We start from the raw sequence: 18052 nt of genomic DNA on the forward strand, positions 1-18052 counted from the left end.
AGGTTTCTTCTTAGAAGTATGTGGTTTGTACATAGAGGTCTTCTTAGCAACAATTACTGTTATCAGCATTAACAAAGAGTTCAGATACTTTATTTGTTAAACTATTAATACTATCTTCAGAATACTTTTTATTGTTAAAAATAGAATCAACTTCTAACAGTAAATTTAATAAGGCATCTTCATCAAAGCTAGACAAAAATCTCTCTTTTACAGTGTTATTCCAGATCGGTTTTTTAACTTCAACTTCTATAAAGTCAACATCAAAGTCATTATCATGTTCTGGACTATCAGTAATATCTGATAAATTATGACAACAAAACTTTAAAGAAATAGACGAGTGTGCATCCGATAAGATAGGATCAAAGTCATTTACATCAAAGTTATTAACATTTGGAAAATTACAATGTGACAATAACAAATAGTCAACCAAACTCGTGTTTTAACATGTACATTTACCCAAGTACATATCGTTTCCACATCTACCATTAGCAATACAGAGACCAGTAGATTTGCACAATTCCAACAGGCGATAACCATAGTTATTAATATTACTCTGATCCAATGAGAATCTTTCTAATGGAATACCCAGATCCAAAAGATTCTTAATTGACATTTGTCTAGTAGCAATATCATCTAAATTATTATCTGCTACATAAGGGTCAAATTCAACATAATCTAACAGCTTGCCGCAGTATGCATTAAAATCACCAAAAATAGTAAATGATGCATTGTTATTCTGTGAAAGTAAATCAACAATGTTACTTTCAATGCTATCAAAAATCTCTAATGAGCTATAAGGTGAACCCTCGGGAGGAATATAGACAACTGCAAAAATATTGTCAGCATTATTAAACTTATACCATAAAGTATTGTCATTACTAACATTGAGTACAGATAAATGCTTAAGTAAACAATTTCTTATCAAAATACCAACACCTCCAGATTTCCTTTTAAATACTTCACGATTTTTGCCAAAAAAATGTATAGTCATCAACTGAAGGACTATCAAAACATTCTGACTTAGTTTTAGCAAAATGAACAATATCAAACTGCTTAACAAATGCTATAAAATCTGGATTGTTCAATTTTGAGCATAAACCACAAACATTTACATATGCAAGACTAATAACATTATTATTTGACAAATGACAATAGTTATGTTCTAAAATAATATTAGAATTATGACTAGAAGAAACATCAATATCATCATTTAAATTAGAATTTTGAGTAGTAAGATTATTAGATTCAACAAGTTGAACATCAACACTATCATTGCGCACATTAGAGTCAGTACAAGAAGTAGTGATGCAGCTCTCTGTTGGCTGAAAATGTCCGACAACTTCTTTCACAACCGTGGCACTATCACTCTCCGACCCATCCTAGACATACTTATCAAGGTCAAGGTCACGCAGCATTCCGTCTGTCATCTCCACACCTAACTCCTTGAAAATGTCATCGGGCGAACTAAGTTTAAAATGTTTCTTTTTGAAAATACAATGCACGTTTCCATCCCTAAAGAAAGATTTTTTCACACCTGGAATCTGACTGACCACGTTCTTCATCCTGAGCCGCAGTGGGGTGATATCATCAGTAATAAATACTGATTTATACGCCGGAATTGGAGAATCTCGCAGCTTCCTCTTGTGCCGATACACAGTTCTTACAGACATCCTGGAGACAAAACGAACGATCTGTTTCTTCTTACCACTCTTGGGATTCGTGAAATGGCAATCACTAATGTCCACTCTTGAAAAAGGACCATCTACCGAAGGAGACCCAGTGTCCAAACTCTTCTCAAGCGATAAATCGACCTGGCTATTAAACAAAGACTGAGAGCTTTGTACAGCTTCATTGTTCTCACCAGGTTGGGAGCCAGCAGTCTTTTCCTTCAAGCCAACCATATGATTGAGTAAATTAACAACCTCATCAACGAGATCACCACTTGGCATGAAATTGCCAATTCTGATATTTTCTCTTTTCTGATACTGATCATTATTGTCAATTTTGTACACATTTACCAAAATGTTTGATTTAGCTTTTGTCAAATCGGACGACTTCGCACACTCATCAATCATAGACTCCAATGTATCAAATCTTGAATCCAAAAGCAACCTCGTGGCTTGGGCAACCTGGTCAAGATCTTCCTTTGAGAATTTTGAACCTTTTCGGGAGCTCATGATAGTTTAAATATGCTTATACAATGGAGAAAAGTTTATACTTCATACTGCATATAATCACTGATAGTTATTTCAAACAGAAAGTTAACAATATTCAAGTTTTTGACGACCACGTTTTTCAAACAATATCGGCCATGTTTCATTCTCAAGTTTCTCAAACAAAATGCAGCTGCCGGTTATGTTGCGGCCCGAATCGAGCTTAATGTAAAACTTTTTCAATGACATCACCCATGACGTCATACAATCACCCGTTATAGAGGTTATTTTGAACTAACTGTTTTTGCATGTTCGTGACATTTAACAGCATTTTTAAACACAAACGTTTCTTCAACTATTCCATCCATCATGAAATTATCTACATTAAAATCAATCAAATTATCGTTGCTTATTTTGTTTTAACTGCTTTACTGCAGATTACAGTTTTGCATGTTGCCAATAATTGCACTACGATTTCATTAAAAAAGTTCCTTAGTAAATATGCCCCGCCCCTTTGGTATTATTGGGCCTGATGACAGGACAGAAGTATCGAACAAACGCACGCGATATCGATGGGAAATGCCATTGCACTTTATACAGAACTAAAGTGCAATTGATAAACAACAACCATCGTTAAGGAATGAAGTGTGGATGTAAATATAAACATTTAATAATTCAGTTTTTTTAGCCTGAGTCTGAAACTCAAACGTTTGTTAATATGGACCCTGCTAACTAACCTGTGCGCCAATGAGTTAAAAATAGCACCTTCATTTTGAGATTTTGACCGATTATGAGAACTCGTATGTAATATCGCTAAATCTTATGGTTGCTTATTTCTGCCTGCTCGTATTTATATTTTGAATACGAATATATGCACACCGGGCATACTGAAGGCGAAAAGCCGCCAAACGAGGACGAAAACTCGAAATAAAAATATGGTGGCCAAATGTTGCAATCGACTTGTCGCCTTTTTATGGCATGTTTTCGTATCTTCGTACCTTCGTATATCCGCGAAGTGGCAGAAATAAGCAACCATACAACTAAAACAGCCACACTCAATTCTAAAGTCGTGTCGGGGTTATGCCTAGCGAATCCCTGTAATGACAGAAATCAGCAACCACACTAACTAAAACAGCCAGACTCAAGTCGGAAGTCGTGTCGGGGTTGTGCCTGGCAAATCCCTGAAATTACAGAAATCAGCAACCACACAAACTAAAACAGCCAGACTCAAATCTGACGTCGTGTCGGGGTTGTGCCTGGCGAATCCCTGTAATGCCATAATTCAGCAACCATTCAAACTATGATACTCATTCGGTTGTGCGTGTCGTAGACCCTCGTCACCATTTCTCTCTTTATTTGGCGTTAATGGTTCAATTAACATGTAAAAATCCCGGCTAACTGCAGGAGGTAATACATTACACCCGAGGACAGGCATAACAAGGAGTTGGTCAATGCCTCACATATATTAAAATTAAGGCAAAACACCCATTTCATGACACATATTTCCATGAACTCTGAAACCAACAAAGCGTATAAGGCAAACATCGAATCTTGTTAAGGCAGTCATGTTAAACACAGATTACAGTCTAGAACGAAATGCCATAGGTTGCGAGATCAATTCTATATACAAACCAGGGGTGGGGAAAAGATGCGCGACTCTGTAAGCTTTATAACGCTGGACGAAGAGGACCAAAGTGTCTTGTATGTTCCATCCTCCTGGAAACACTGGATGACTGCTAATGCCCCAGGCAAGTATGTCTCGTAAACATCCACAGACCCTACCAACACCTTAGTGTCGTACAGCAACTGTCAATGTAAACATAAAGTAACCAACGAATAGGTAGAATCTTCTCAAGTGACTCTGTCATACAATCAAAGATAAACTTTGTGAACAATCATAGTTATATAGGCTTTAAGCGTTATTTTGCATGCTACATAGGTTTCTGGATGGCAAGGTAGACAGTGTCATGGGTTTTTGGGAGCTACACAAAGTCACTGGTTTCAGGAATGCTGCACATTATCATAGTGTTTCTGGGAGGCAAAACAGAGTACTAGGATATTACGGAGGCTAAACGGAGTCATAGGGTTTCTGCGAGGCTACACAGAGTCATTGGGTATCTGCGAGGCTACACATAGTCATAGGGTTTCTGGGAGCCTACACAAAGTCATAGGATTTGGGGAGCCTACACAGAGACAAAGGGTTTCTGTGAGCCTACACAGAGTCATTGGGTATCTGCGAGGCTACACAGAGTCATAGGGTTTCTGGGAGCCTACACAGAGTCATAGGGTTTGTAGGAGGCTACACAGAGTCATTGGGTATCTGCGAGGCTTCACAGAGTCAAATGGTTTCTGGGAGACTACACAGAGTCATAGGGATTGTGCGAAGCTACACAGAGTCAAAGGGTTTCTGGGAGGCTACACAGAGTCATAGGGTTTGTGGGAAGCTACACAGAGTCAAAGGGTTTCTGCGAAGCTACACAGAGTCATAGGGTTTCTGCGATGCTACAGAGAGTCATAGGGTATCTGCGAGGCTACACAGAGTCATAGCGTTTATGGGAGGCTAAAAAGAGTCCTGGGGTTTGTGGGAGGCTTAACTGAGTCATAGGGCTTGTGAAAGACTACACAGACTCATAGGGTTTGGGGGAGGCTAAACAGAGTCATAGAGTGTGGGAGGCTAAACAGAGTCATAGGGTTTGTGGGGGGCTTCACAGAGTCATAGAGTTTGTGGGAGGCTACACAGTGCCAGACGGTTTGCGGGAGGCTACAGCGAGTCATAGGGCTTGTGGGAGGCTACACAGAGTCATAGGTTTCTGCGGGGCTTCACAGAGTCATAGGTTTCTGCAAGGCAGCACAGAATCATAGGTTTCTGCTAGGCTTCCCAGTGTCAAAGGTTTTTGCGAGGCATAACAGAGTCATAGGGCTTGTGGGAAGCTAAACAGAGTCGAAGAGTTTCTTCGAGGCTACACAGAGCTAGTGGGAGGGTACACAAAGTCATAAGGTTTGTGCGAGGCTAAACAGACACATATGGTTTCTGAAAAGCTACACATTATAATAGGGTTTCTGCGATGTTTAACAGAGACCTACTTCTGTGAGGATAAACAGAGTCATAGAGTATCTGTGAGGCTACACAGTCTCATAGGGTATCTGTGAGTCTACACAGAGTCATAGGGTATCTGTGAGGCTACACAGAGTCATAGGGTATCTGTGAGGCTACACAGTCGCATAGGGTTTCTGTGAGGCTACACAGAGTCATAGGGTTTCTGCGAGGCTACACAGTCTCATAAGGTTTCTACGAGGCTTAACAGAGACCTACTTCTGTGAGGCTTAACAGAGTCATAGGGTATCTGTGAGGCTAACCAGTCTCATAGGGTTTCTGCGAGGCTACACATAGTCATAGAGTTAGAGGGGGGTACACATAGTCATAAGGTTTGTCTGAGGCTAAACAGAGACATATGATTTCTGGAAAGTTACACATTATTATAGGGTTTCTGCGAGGCTTAACAGAGACCTACTTCTGTGAGGCTAAACAGAGTCATAGGGTATCTGTGAGGCTACACAGTCTCATAGGGTTTCTGCGAGGCTAAACAGAGTCATAGAGCTAGTGGGAGGGTACACAAAGTCATAAGGTTTGTGTGAGTCTAAAGAGACATATGGTTTCTGGAAAGTTACATATTATAGGGTTTCTGCGAGGCTTAACAGAGACCTACTTCTGTGAGGCTAAACAGAGTCATAGGGTGTCTGTGAGGCTACACATGGTCATAGGGTTTCTGCGAGGCTAAACCGAGTCATAGTGCTAGTTGGAGGGTACACAAAGTCATAAGGTTTGTGTGAGTCTAAACAGAGACATATGGTTTCTGGAAAGCTACACATTATTATAGGGTTTCTGCGAGGCTTAACAGAGACCTACTTCTGTGAGGCTACACAGAGTCAAAGGGTTTCTGCGAGGCTACACAGAGTCATTGTATATCTGTGAGGCAACACAGAGTCATAGGGTATCTGTGCGGCTACACAGAGTCATTGGGTATCTGTGAGGCAACACAGAATCATAGGGTATCTGTGAGGCTACACAGAGTCATTGGGTATCTGCGAGGCTACACAGAGTCATTGGGTATCTGTAAGGCTTCACAGAGTCATAGGGTATCTTTGAGGCTACACAGAGTCATTGGGTATCTATGAGGCAACACAGAGTCATAGGGTATCTGTGAGGCTACACAATCTCATAGGGTATCTATGAGGCTAAATAGAGTCATAAGGTATCTGTGAGGCAACACATAGTCATAGGGTATCTGTGAGGCAACACAGAGTCATAGGGTATCTGTGAGGCTACACAATCTCATAGGGTATCTATGAGGCTAAACAGAGTCATAAGGTATCTGTGAGGCAACACATAGTCATAGGGTATCTGTGAGGCTACACAGTCTCATAGGGTATCTGTGAGGGGTACACAGAGTCAAAGGGTTTCTGCGAGGCTACACAGAGTCATGGGGTATCTGTGAGGCAACACAGAGTCATAGGGTATCTGTGAGGCTACACATAATCATATGGTTTCTTGGAGGCTACACAGAGTCATAGGGATTGTGGGAGACTACACAGAGTCAATGGGTTTCTGTGAGGCTACACAGAGTCATAGGGTATCTGTGAGGGGTACACAGAGTCAAAGGGTTTCTGCGAGGCTACACAGAGTCATGGGGTATCTGTGAGGCAACACAGAGTCATAGGGTATCTGTGAGGCTACACATAATCATATGGTTTCTTGGAGGCTACACAGAGTCATAGGGATTGTGGGAAACTACACATAGTCATAGGGTTTCTTGGAGGCTACACAGAGTCATAGGGATTGTGGGAAACTACACAGAGTCATAGGGTATCTGTGAGGCTACACAATATCATAGGGTATCTATGAGGCTAAACAGAGTCATAGGGTATCTCTGAGGCAAAACAGAGTCATAGGGTATCTGTGAGGCTACACAGTCTCATAGGGTATCTGTGAGGGGTACATAGAGTCAAAGGGTTTCTGCGAGGCTACACAGAGTCATGGGGTATCTGTGAGGCAACACAGAGTCATAGGGTATCTGTGAGGTTACACATAGTCATAGGGTTTCTTGGAGGCTACACAGAGTCATAGGGATTGCGGGAAGCTACACAGAGTCAAAGGGTTTCTGTGAGGCTACACAGAGTCATAGGGTTTCTGCAAGGCTACAGAGAGTCATAGGGTATCTGCGAGGCTACACAGAGTTATAGCGTTTATGGGAGGCTAAACAGAGTCCTGGGGTTTGTGGGAGGCTTAACAGAGTCATAGGGCTTGCGAAAGACTACACAGACTCATAAGGTTTGGGGGAGGCTAAACAGAGTCATAGAGTGTGGGAGGCTAAACAGAGTCATAGGGTTTGTGGTGGGCTTCACAGAGGCATAGAGTTTGTGGGAGGATTCAGAGTGTCAGACGGTTTGCGGGAGGCTACAGCGAGTCATAGGGCTTGTGGGAGGCTACACAGAGTCATTGGTTTCTGCGAGGCTTCACAGAGTCATAGGTTTCTGCAAGGCAGCTCAGAATCATAGGTTTCTGCTAGGCTTCCCAGTGTCAAAGGTATTTGCGAGGCATAACAGAGTCATAGGGTTTGTGGGAAGCTAAACAGAGTCGAAGGGTTTCTTCGAGGCTACACAGAGTCATACGGTTTGTGCGAGGCTACACAGAGTCATAGGGTTTGTGCGAGGCTACAAAAAGTCATAGAGCTAGTGGGAGGGTATACAAAGTCATAAGGTTTGTGTGAGGCTAAACGGAGACATATGGTTTCTGAAAAGCTGCACATTATAATAGGGTTTCTGCGAGGCTTAACAGAGACCTACTTCTGTAAGGCTAAACAGAGTCATAGGGTATCTGTGAGGCTACACAGTCGCATAGGGTTTCTGTGAGGCTACACAGCGTCATAGGGTTTTTATGAGGCTACACAGTCTCATAAGGTTTCTGCGAGGCTTAACAGAGACCTACTTCTATTAGGCTAAACAGAGTCATAGGGTATCTGTGAGGCTAACCAGTCTCATAGGGTTTTTGCGAGGCTGCACATAGTCATAGAGGTAGTGGGAGGGTACACATAGTCATAAGGTTGGTCTGAGGCTAAACAGAGACATATGGTTTCTGGAAAGCTACACATTATTATAGGGTTTCTGAGAGGCTTAACAGAGACCTACTTCTGTGAGGCTAAACAAAGTCATAGGGTATCTGTGAGGCTAAACAGTCTCATAGGGTATCTGTGAGGCTACACAGAGTCATAGGGTATCTGTAAGGCAACACAGAGTCATAGGGTATCTGTGAGGCTACATATTCTCATAGGGTATCTGTGAGGCAAAACAGAGTCATAGGGTATCTGTGAGGCTACACAGAGTCATTGGGTATCTGTGAGGCAACACAGAGTCATAGGGTATTTGTGAGGCTACACAGAGTCATTGGGTATCTGGGAGGCTACACAGAGTCATTGGGTATCTGTAAGGCTACAAAGAGTCATAGTGTATCTGTGAGGCTACACAGAGTCATTGGGTATCTGTGAGGCAACACAGAGTCATAGGGTATCTGTGAGGCTACACAGTCTCATAGGGTATCTATGAGGCTAAACAGAGTCATAGGGTATCTGTGAGGCAACACAGAGTCATAGGGTATCTGTGAGACTACACAGTCTCATAGGGTATCTGTGAAGGGTACATAGAGTCAAAGGGTTTCTGCGAGGCTACACAGATTCATGGGGTATCTGTGAGGCAACACAGAGTCATAGGGTATCTGTGAGGCTACACAAAGTCATAGGGTTTCTTGGAGGCTACACAGAGTCATAGGGATTGTGGGAGACTACACAGAGTCAATGGGTTTCTGTGAGGCTACACATAGTCATAGGGTATCTGTGAGGCTACACATAGTCATAGGGTTTCTTGGAGGCTACACAGAGTCATAGGGATTGTGGGAGACTACACAGAGTCAATGGGTTTCTGTGAGGCTACACAGAGTCAAAGGGTTTGTGGGAAGCTACACAGAGTCAAAGGGTTTCTTTGAGGCTACACAGAGGCATAGGGTTTCTGCGAGGCTACACAGAGTCATAGGGTATATGCGAGGCTACACAGAGTCATAGGGTTTATGGAAGGCTGAACAGAGTCCTGGGGTTTGTGGGAGGCTTAAAAGAGTCCTGGGGTTTGTGGGAGGCTTAACAGAGTCATAGGGCTTGTGAAAGACTACACAGACTCATAGGGTTTAGGGGAGGCTAAACAGAGTCATAGAGTGTGGGAGGCTAAACAGAGTCATAGGGTATGTGGGGTGCTTCACAGAGGCATAGAGTTTGTGGGAGGCTACACAGACTCATAGGGTTTAGGGGAGGCTAAACAGAGTCATAGAGTGTGGGAGGCTTAACAGAGTCATAGGGTTTGTGAGGTGCTTCACAGAGGCATAGAGTTTGTGGGAGGCTACACAGTGTCAGACGGTTTGCGGGAGGCTACAGCGAGTCATAGGGCTTGTGGGAGGCTACACAGTGTCATAGGTTTCTGCGAGGCTTCACAGAGTCATAGGTTTCTGCAAAGCAACACAGAATCATAGGTTTCTGCTAGGCTTCCCAGTGTCAATAGTTTTTGCGAGGCATAACAGAGTCATAGGGTTTGTGGGAAGCTAAACAGAGTCGAAGCGTTTCTTCGAGGCTACACAGAGTCATAGGGTTTGTGCGAGGCTACACAGAGTCATAGGGTTTCTGCGAGGCTACACAGAGTCATAGAGCTAGTGGGAGGGTACACAAAGTCATAAGGTTTGTGTGAAGCTAAACAGAGACATATGGTTTCTGGAAAGCTACACATTATTATAGGGTTTCTGAGAGGCTTAACAGAGACCTACTTCTGTGAGGCAAAACAGAGTCATAGGGTATCTGTGAGGCTACACAGAGTCATAGTGTATCTGTGAGGCAACACAGAGTCATAGGGTATTTGTGAGGCTACACAGTCTCATAGGGTATCTGTGAGGCTACACAGAGTCATATAGTATCTGTGAGGCTACACATAGTCATAGGGTTTCTTGGAGGCTACACAGAGTCATAGGAATTGTGGGAGACTACACAGAGTCAAAGGGTTTCTGCGAGGCTGCACAGAGTCATAGGGTATCTGCGAGGCTACACAGAGTCATAAGGTTTATGGAAGGCTAAACAGAGTCCTGGGGTTTGTGGGAGTCTTAACAGAGTCCTGGGGTTTGTGGGAGGCTTAACTGAGTCATAGGGCTTGTGAAAGGCTACACAGACTCATAGGGTTTGGGGGAGGCTAAACAAAGTCATAGCGTGTGGGAGGCTAAACAGAGTCATAGGGTTTGTGGGGTGCTTCACAGAGGCATAGGGTTTGTGGGAGGCTACACAGTGTCAGACGGTTTGCGGGAGGCTACAGCGAGTCATAGGGCTTGTGGGAGGCTACACAGTGTCATAGGTTTCTGCGAGGCTTCACAGAGTCATAGGTTTCTGCAAAGCAACACAGAATCATAGGTTTCTGCTAGGCTTCCCAGTGTCAAAGGTATTTGCGAGGCATAACAGAGTCATAGGGTTTTTGGGAAGCAAAACAAAGTCGAAGCGTTTCTTCGAGGCTACACAGAGTCATAGGGTTTGTGCGAGGCTACACAGAGTCATAGGGTTTCTGCGAGGCTACACAGTCTCATAGGGTTTCTGCGATGCTACACATAGTCATAGAGCTTAGGGGAGGGTACACAAAGTCATTAGGTTTGTGTGAGCCTAAACAGAGACAAATGCTCTCTGGAAAGCTACATAATATTATAGGGTATCTGCGAGGCTTAACAGAGACCTACTTCTGTGAGGCTAAACAGAGTCATATGGTATCTCTGAGGCTACACATTCTCATAGGGTATCTGTGAGGCTACACAGAGTCATAGGGTATCTGTAAGGCAACACAGAGTCATGGGGTATCTGTGAGGCTACACAGTCTCATAGGGTATCTGTGAGGCTACACTGAGTCATAGGGTATCTGAAGGGCAACACAGAGTCATAGGGTATCTGTGAGGCTACACAGTTTCATAGCGTATCTGCGAGGCTACATAGAGTCATTGGGTATCTATGAGGCTACACAATCTCATAGGGTATCTGTGAGGCTACACAGAGTCAAAGGGTTTTTACGAGGCTACACCTAGTCACAGGGTATTTGTGAGGCAACACAGAGTCATAGGGTATCTATGAGGCTACACAGTCTCATAGGGTATATGTGAGGCTACACAGAGTCAAAGGGTTTCTACGAGGCTACACAGAGTCATTGGGTATCTGTGAGGCAACACAGAGTCATAGGTATATGTGAGTCTACACAGTCTCATAGGGTATCTATGAGGCTACACAGAGTCATGGGGTATCTGTGAGGCAACACAGAGTGATAGGGTATCTGTGAGGCTACACATTCGCATAGGGTATCTGTGAGGGGTACACAGAGTAAAAGGGTTTCTGCGAGGCTACACAGAGTCATGGGGTATCTGTCAGGCAACACAGAGTCATAGGGTATCTGTGAGTCTACACAGTCGGATAGGGTATCTGTGAGGCTTCACAGAGATATCGGGTTTCCGCGAGGCTACACAGAGCTATAGGATTTGTTGGAGGCTTAGCAGAGTCATTGGGTTTGTGCGAGGCTACACATAGTGATAATATTTGTGGGAAGCTACACAGAGTCATAGGGTTTCTGCGATGCTACACAGAGTCATAGGGTTTGTGGGAGGCTAAACAGAGTCCTGGGGTTTGTTGGAGGCTACACAGAGTCATAGGGTTTCTGCTAGCCTAAACAGTGATATAGGTTTCTGCTCGGCTTCACAGTGACATTTGTTTCTGCTAGGTTACACAGAATCATAAGTTTCTGCTAGGCTTCACAGATTCATAGGCTTCTACAAGGCTACATAGTGTCATAGGTTTTTACGAGGCTTTACAGTGTCATAAGTTTCTGCTAGGCTACACAGAGTCATAGGTTCCTGCGACGCTTGACAGAATCATAGGGTTTCTGCGAGGCTACACGGAGTCATAGTTTTCTGTTAGGCAACACAGAGTCGAAGTCTTCTGCTAGTCTACATAGTCTCATAAGGATGATCATATCTAACTTGGACTAGACTCTTTTATGTTATAAACCCCACCTTTTCTGCAGTAAGGAGAGTATACTCAAACATGAAACTCATGAAAATTGTACAGAATTTCAATTGCTTGTCTTTTATTCTGTTTAGATACTTTCTGAATGGAGTATATACTGTTAGAGCATAATGGTTGTGCATATAAATATATGTCTGTTGGTTGAAGTGAACAATATGTCAAAACTAAAGTTTAGATGTTTAAAAAATATATATTAAACTTGATTTCGCACCTCTAGGAACTGTGGATTCATCTTGTCGGTTAAAGAGGCAGCCCAGGCTCTAACGATATCGCCGTGAGCAGGATACACATCAGGTTTCCCAATAACTTGTTCAGCCGACCAACTGAAATGATCATTATTCTATAATTTGTAAGTCTTCCACATTGTTGTAGTTTCGTTTAAGTAAACAGAGTTAAAATGTAACCGACAAAACTGTGTGGGTGAGATTCAAACCTACCACGAAATGACCTTTGGCGTTCGAGTGCTGCTAACTTTAAAACCGTTCTTTAATTGTTTTCATTATAAACGAACAATGTTTATCGCTCAAGTAGTTCTATTTCTTAAGATTATTACCTTGTTGTAGTGTACTCTGATGAATAACTGTGTATTGCGCTAACCCACTGTTTAAGCGGCGCTCTAGTAGTAGCAGTTGTTGTTGTTGTTGTTGATGTTGTTGTTGTTGTTGATGTTGTTGTAGTTGTTGGGGGAGAAGGACCTGTTACGTATTTAAAGAGACTTTAAGTAGGCATTACCTTCTGGAAGAGGGATACACATGAATACATTTTGTAACGGTTTTAGAACGAATAAGAACAAAATAGAACGATTTGTCAATAATCTTAGAATGTTTTACTCACAAGCAGGCCGTGCCGACCAGATTCCATCCAAACACCAACTTGTTTGTGAAGACCCATACTCGCACGATGTAACCATTACAGAACCGTTCGTGTGCATGTTTCCTAGTGTTGAACCATAGCTTACTGGACCAATTGGCGGGCAATCTGTAACAGTTTCAACTCTTGTTTATATTAAAGCAGTTATACGGTAGAATATTAAATATGACGTGTACATGGTTTAAGTTCTGTTTGCAATTTAGCATATTAACTAAAACCGCATTATAGTTATTCAGTTCCTTTCTGTCGCATTCTTTGATGTCTGGTTTGAGTTTACAGCTATTGCATTTATAACGACTTCGTAAAACTGGATTGATAAGTTCCTAATTTTAATACTGCGATGCAGGTCAATCCATCTCTGCAGACCTGGCGTGACGGCATATTGGTGTGGTTATTTGAGTTCAAATAAATGTGCCGATTTCTTTCATGAACTATTTAAATTAACTTATTACCTCATCTCAGTATAGTATTACATTTAACTCGGAACCTCATAAAGAGCTAGTTTTATTTTTTTTAGTGTTTTTAAGTGACCATTTCTGTAATTTGAGACAAAGCAAAGGTAAAAGACAAATACAAATAAAGGGGCAAAGTAAGCGACCGTTTCAATAAGGGATTTTATAACATAAAATACCGCGCAGGAGTGATATAACCCCATGCAATATTTTTCATAAATAACTAGTGTAATTACCATGCAAATTAGGTAACCGCATCACAGAAAAATGTATTCATACGCGCTATCAAAAAACGTAAACAAACATCAGAAACAATGTTTCAAAAGAAATCCTGTCTATGCCAACAAACTCAGCTCCACGATGAAACGAATGGTGAAGAAGGCTGGGTTTAATCCAAACAAACGACCCCCTGATCACAGCGCCAGAAAATACCTCGTCCAGGAATTGAAACATTGATGACAACAATGCTCCTGTGAACCAGATTATGTAAATATCGGGACACAAAAACATTGCATCTTTAAACAAACATAGCCAAATAAATCCAAATCAACACAAGGAAGTATCCAACATCCGGTACTCCAGTGAAAATACCTGTACAATTCTCAGTCTATGCACTCAGTTCGCCAGCAATACTCAAGTTCACACAGTCACTGATTCCACTTTTTATATTGGATTTTACAACATTGTTTGTGCTCCAATTTATGGAGGTAAAACTCTTGCGCAAAATTGGTATACGAATAGAAGAGCATATGCCCAATTAGGGAGTGTTTTTACATTTTCAATATTCGGAACAGTTTTGAAACTATGACTCCTAAAAATATACCACTGACGTCAATTTCGAGACGTCTCTCATATTTTTGCGTTCCAGCTACAATAACCGATATTTTTACCAATTCTTCGTTTACCGCTAAGAAATTTAAACCTCAAGTGCGTCTTGTGAAAACTTTCACGCACATATATTTTTCGATCTCTTGTTTTACGTTATTTATTTAAAATTCTTCTTTAACGACATTTTTCGCGGGAAAAACGGCGTCGTGTTTCGCTGAAAAAAGTGCGCCTTTCTTTAATTCTTGAAAAAAGTGCTCGTTTAATTTTTGATTTTTTTAAATACATGTATTTAATGTTTTATTGCAAATCGCATGATATCAAAAAAAGGGTACCACACCGAGCTCGTTTCTGCGCAGTATCAAATAATCTAACCCCTATACCTTTTCTTTTACATTACGTATTATTATAAAACGTTTAGCATGACGTAAATCGAACTATTATTTACGCTAATAAGAGCTTAGTTTTGAATAAACCACTGATCAATAACATATAACAGTTGTTGTTAATTTAGTTAAATTGATAATTCAACAGTGTTTTCTTCTGTTGAATTACGAATAGTTAACATTATCACTGATTATAAATGAACTATAGTTAAAGTGATATGCTTATCCAAAATCCATGCATAAACATGTATAACAAGATCAATTTTGTCTAATAAAACTTTAACTTCTTACTCAATTATGCATTTATGGAAAATATTAATTACTGGTTACAAGATTTTAACCGCGTGTTTAATAACAAAATGCACAAAACATTAAATTATTGGTGAATGCTAAAATATTTACTAATACTCATAATGTAAAAATACCATGTTTTATGCTCATTTCTTTCAAATCAACTCGGTATTTCTCATAAGAACCTTTGTTTTCGACAAGATTTCTGCATCCAAGCGTCAGTTCACATACGACCTTACTATCATGGAAGTCAAATAGACTTAATACATATTTTATTTGCATGTAGAATGTAAGCTTTTTATTTATACTTATATATAGCTATATCCTACCTATATAAATATTTTGACAACAATATGCTATAATTTTAAACTGTACTATTATTGTAAATAGTATTATTTATGTTCTATGTCTATCAATGTTTGGATATATTATGAATATGTCCAGCCATGGGGAAAATTAAGATATTGAGTTGAGTTGAGATGGGAGAGTGAGTGTGCATCTTTAAATAGTTACTATAAGCTCATTTTGTTAAGGGTTGTTATAGCTTACATACAAACACACGCATAAAACGTACAATAAAGTCACGTACGCACGCGTAAAAACGCACCCCACACACCATCCCACACTCAAGCACGCGTGCCCACGCATGCATATATGCGCACGCGCTCTCGCACGCACACGCACACGCACACACACACACACACACACACAAACGATCATACGCACGCCCATACACACGCACACACACACACGCGCACACGCACACACACGCTCTCACACACATGTACGCTCTCACACGCAGGCATGTATGTACACACGCTCGCGCGCGCACGCACGCACTCACGCGTGTACAATACGCACGGCAGGGACATTGAGTGCGCACCCCACACACCATCCCACACAACGCATGCATATATGCGCACGCGCTCGCGCTCTCGCACACACACGCACGCACGCACACACACACACACACACACACACACACACACATACACACACAAACGATCATACGCACGCCCATACACACGCACACACACGCACGCACACACGCACACACACGGTCTCACACACATGCTCGCTCTCACACGCAGGCATGTATGTACACACGCTCGCGCGCGCGCGCACACACACACGCATGCACGCACGCACGCGTGTACAATACGCACGGCAGGGACATTGAATGCGGGATAAGGTAGCTATGTTGTTTTAAACATATTTTATTGAGCAAAATTTATCAACATTTCAATACAAATACATAATCAAATTTCAGGATTGGAACGGTAGAAATAAACTAATAGAGTTCCTTTCCCTGTTATGATAAATTACAATTAGCATTTGAGGCGGATACTAGTGATGGAGTTATAATCATATTAATATACAAGCTCATATTAAATAATGTTTAAAATTTAGGCAATTGAATGATAGACGTTAAATGCAAAAACATTTATTGTAGAAAAAAAACAACTTTATTCTAAATTAATCAACTGTATTGAGGTAGAAAAAATATAGTATGAGAAAGAACGAAGAAGAAAAGAAGGAGAGGCAAAGTAAAAGATGTGTGAGTGTTGGTGGTTTGAGTCGATCACTGGCTTTCAAATCTTTTTGACAAATAAATAAAACGATGAACTGCATCAAACAGAGTATTATTTTGCTCTTCAGTCAGTGTGTCATCACCGTATAGTAAGCAACGGAGGGTAACTTCAGTTAGAGATTGAACAGTATTAAACATATTTTGCCTTTGTTAAGTAAAGAGAGGACAACTAAAGAGATAGTGGTATGTAGTCTCCTGTCTTCCACACATGCAAAATGGTGAGGGAACAATATTTTTAACATAGAGATGGTGATTCAGGGAACTACAATCGTTGCGTAGGCGAGTATGCAGGACCTGAAGCCGGCGTTTCCCGTAATAAAATATTCTAAGTGTTTTGGGCTTATCAGAATAGAGGTATGATTTAAAACTAACGATATTGTTTATAGCCTTTGCGTCAACTGGAAGAGAATTCCATGCAGATATTGTAGAAGGAAGGAATGAATTCATAAACAAAGATGTGCGGGCTCGGAAACTAGATATATCGGATGAACTTTTAAGTGTTCTTGACAAATGAGCATCATACTTAAAATATGTTTAAACTTTATTAGAAATATGGTGTATCCATATAATGCGTTTACTAGAAACGGATGAGTCAATAGTATTTATTCGAACATTTTTCCATTGTCCAGTAGAGGTTCAGTTCAAATTCAGATTGTATTAAAATGGGTTAAGGGGCATTTATATTGCACAATCTTATCAGTCTTATTGATATGGGTTGTAAGAAAACAATGCATAATTTTTCGCTCTTCGCTCGCTTCGGGGTTTATGAAAACTTGTATTATTTATTTTGCTCACTCTATCGAATTTCTTTTGGAAAAATCCGAGGAACAAAATATTAATTTGGTGTGGTCTTATCATATTACGTCATAATAACGCGATATCAGATGCCATGGAGAGAGGATGTAATGTAAACTCTCGAACATTTATTTGATAATATTATAACTTAAGTCAATGCAAAATTCATATCAAACAAGTCAATAACACCTGGATCATGCGGTATCATATAATAAAACATTTTTTTCTAATAAGCTGTGAGGCGATAGCTGGGGTCAATAAGGATTTTTGACAGCATATTTCACAGCTAATAAGTAAATAAGCGTATATTAGTCGTAACTTCAATCTAAATATCTTAAATTTGTATAAACGTCACAAACACTATTTTCCTTTTTTAAACCTCATCTTTCTATTCATGTTCAATGCTGGCTAACGTTCGGATCACATAGTAATGAAACTATGACACTAAGATAATTTCAATTTACGATTAAAATCGACTAAACTATGAGTGCTTCTATAAGGCCATATTATTTTTCTTTCGTAACCATAAGGCGCATTGTCTTTGGCAACATGTGTA

This window comes from Mya arenaria, chromosome 5 (genome assembly GCF_026914265.1).
Source record: "Mya arenaria isolate MELC-2E11 chromosome 5, ASM2691426v1".
NCBI lineage: Eukaryota > Metazoa > Mollusca > Bivalvia > Myida > Myidae > Mya > Mya arenaria.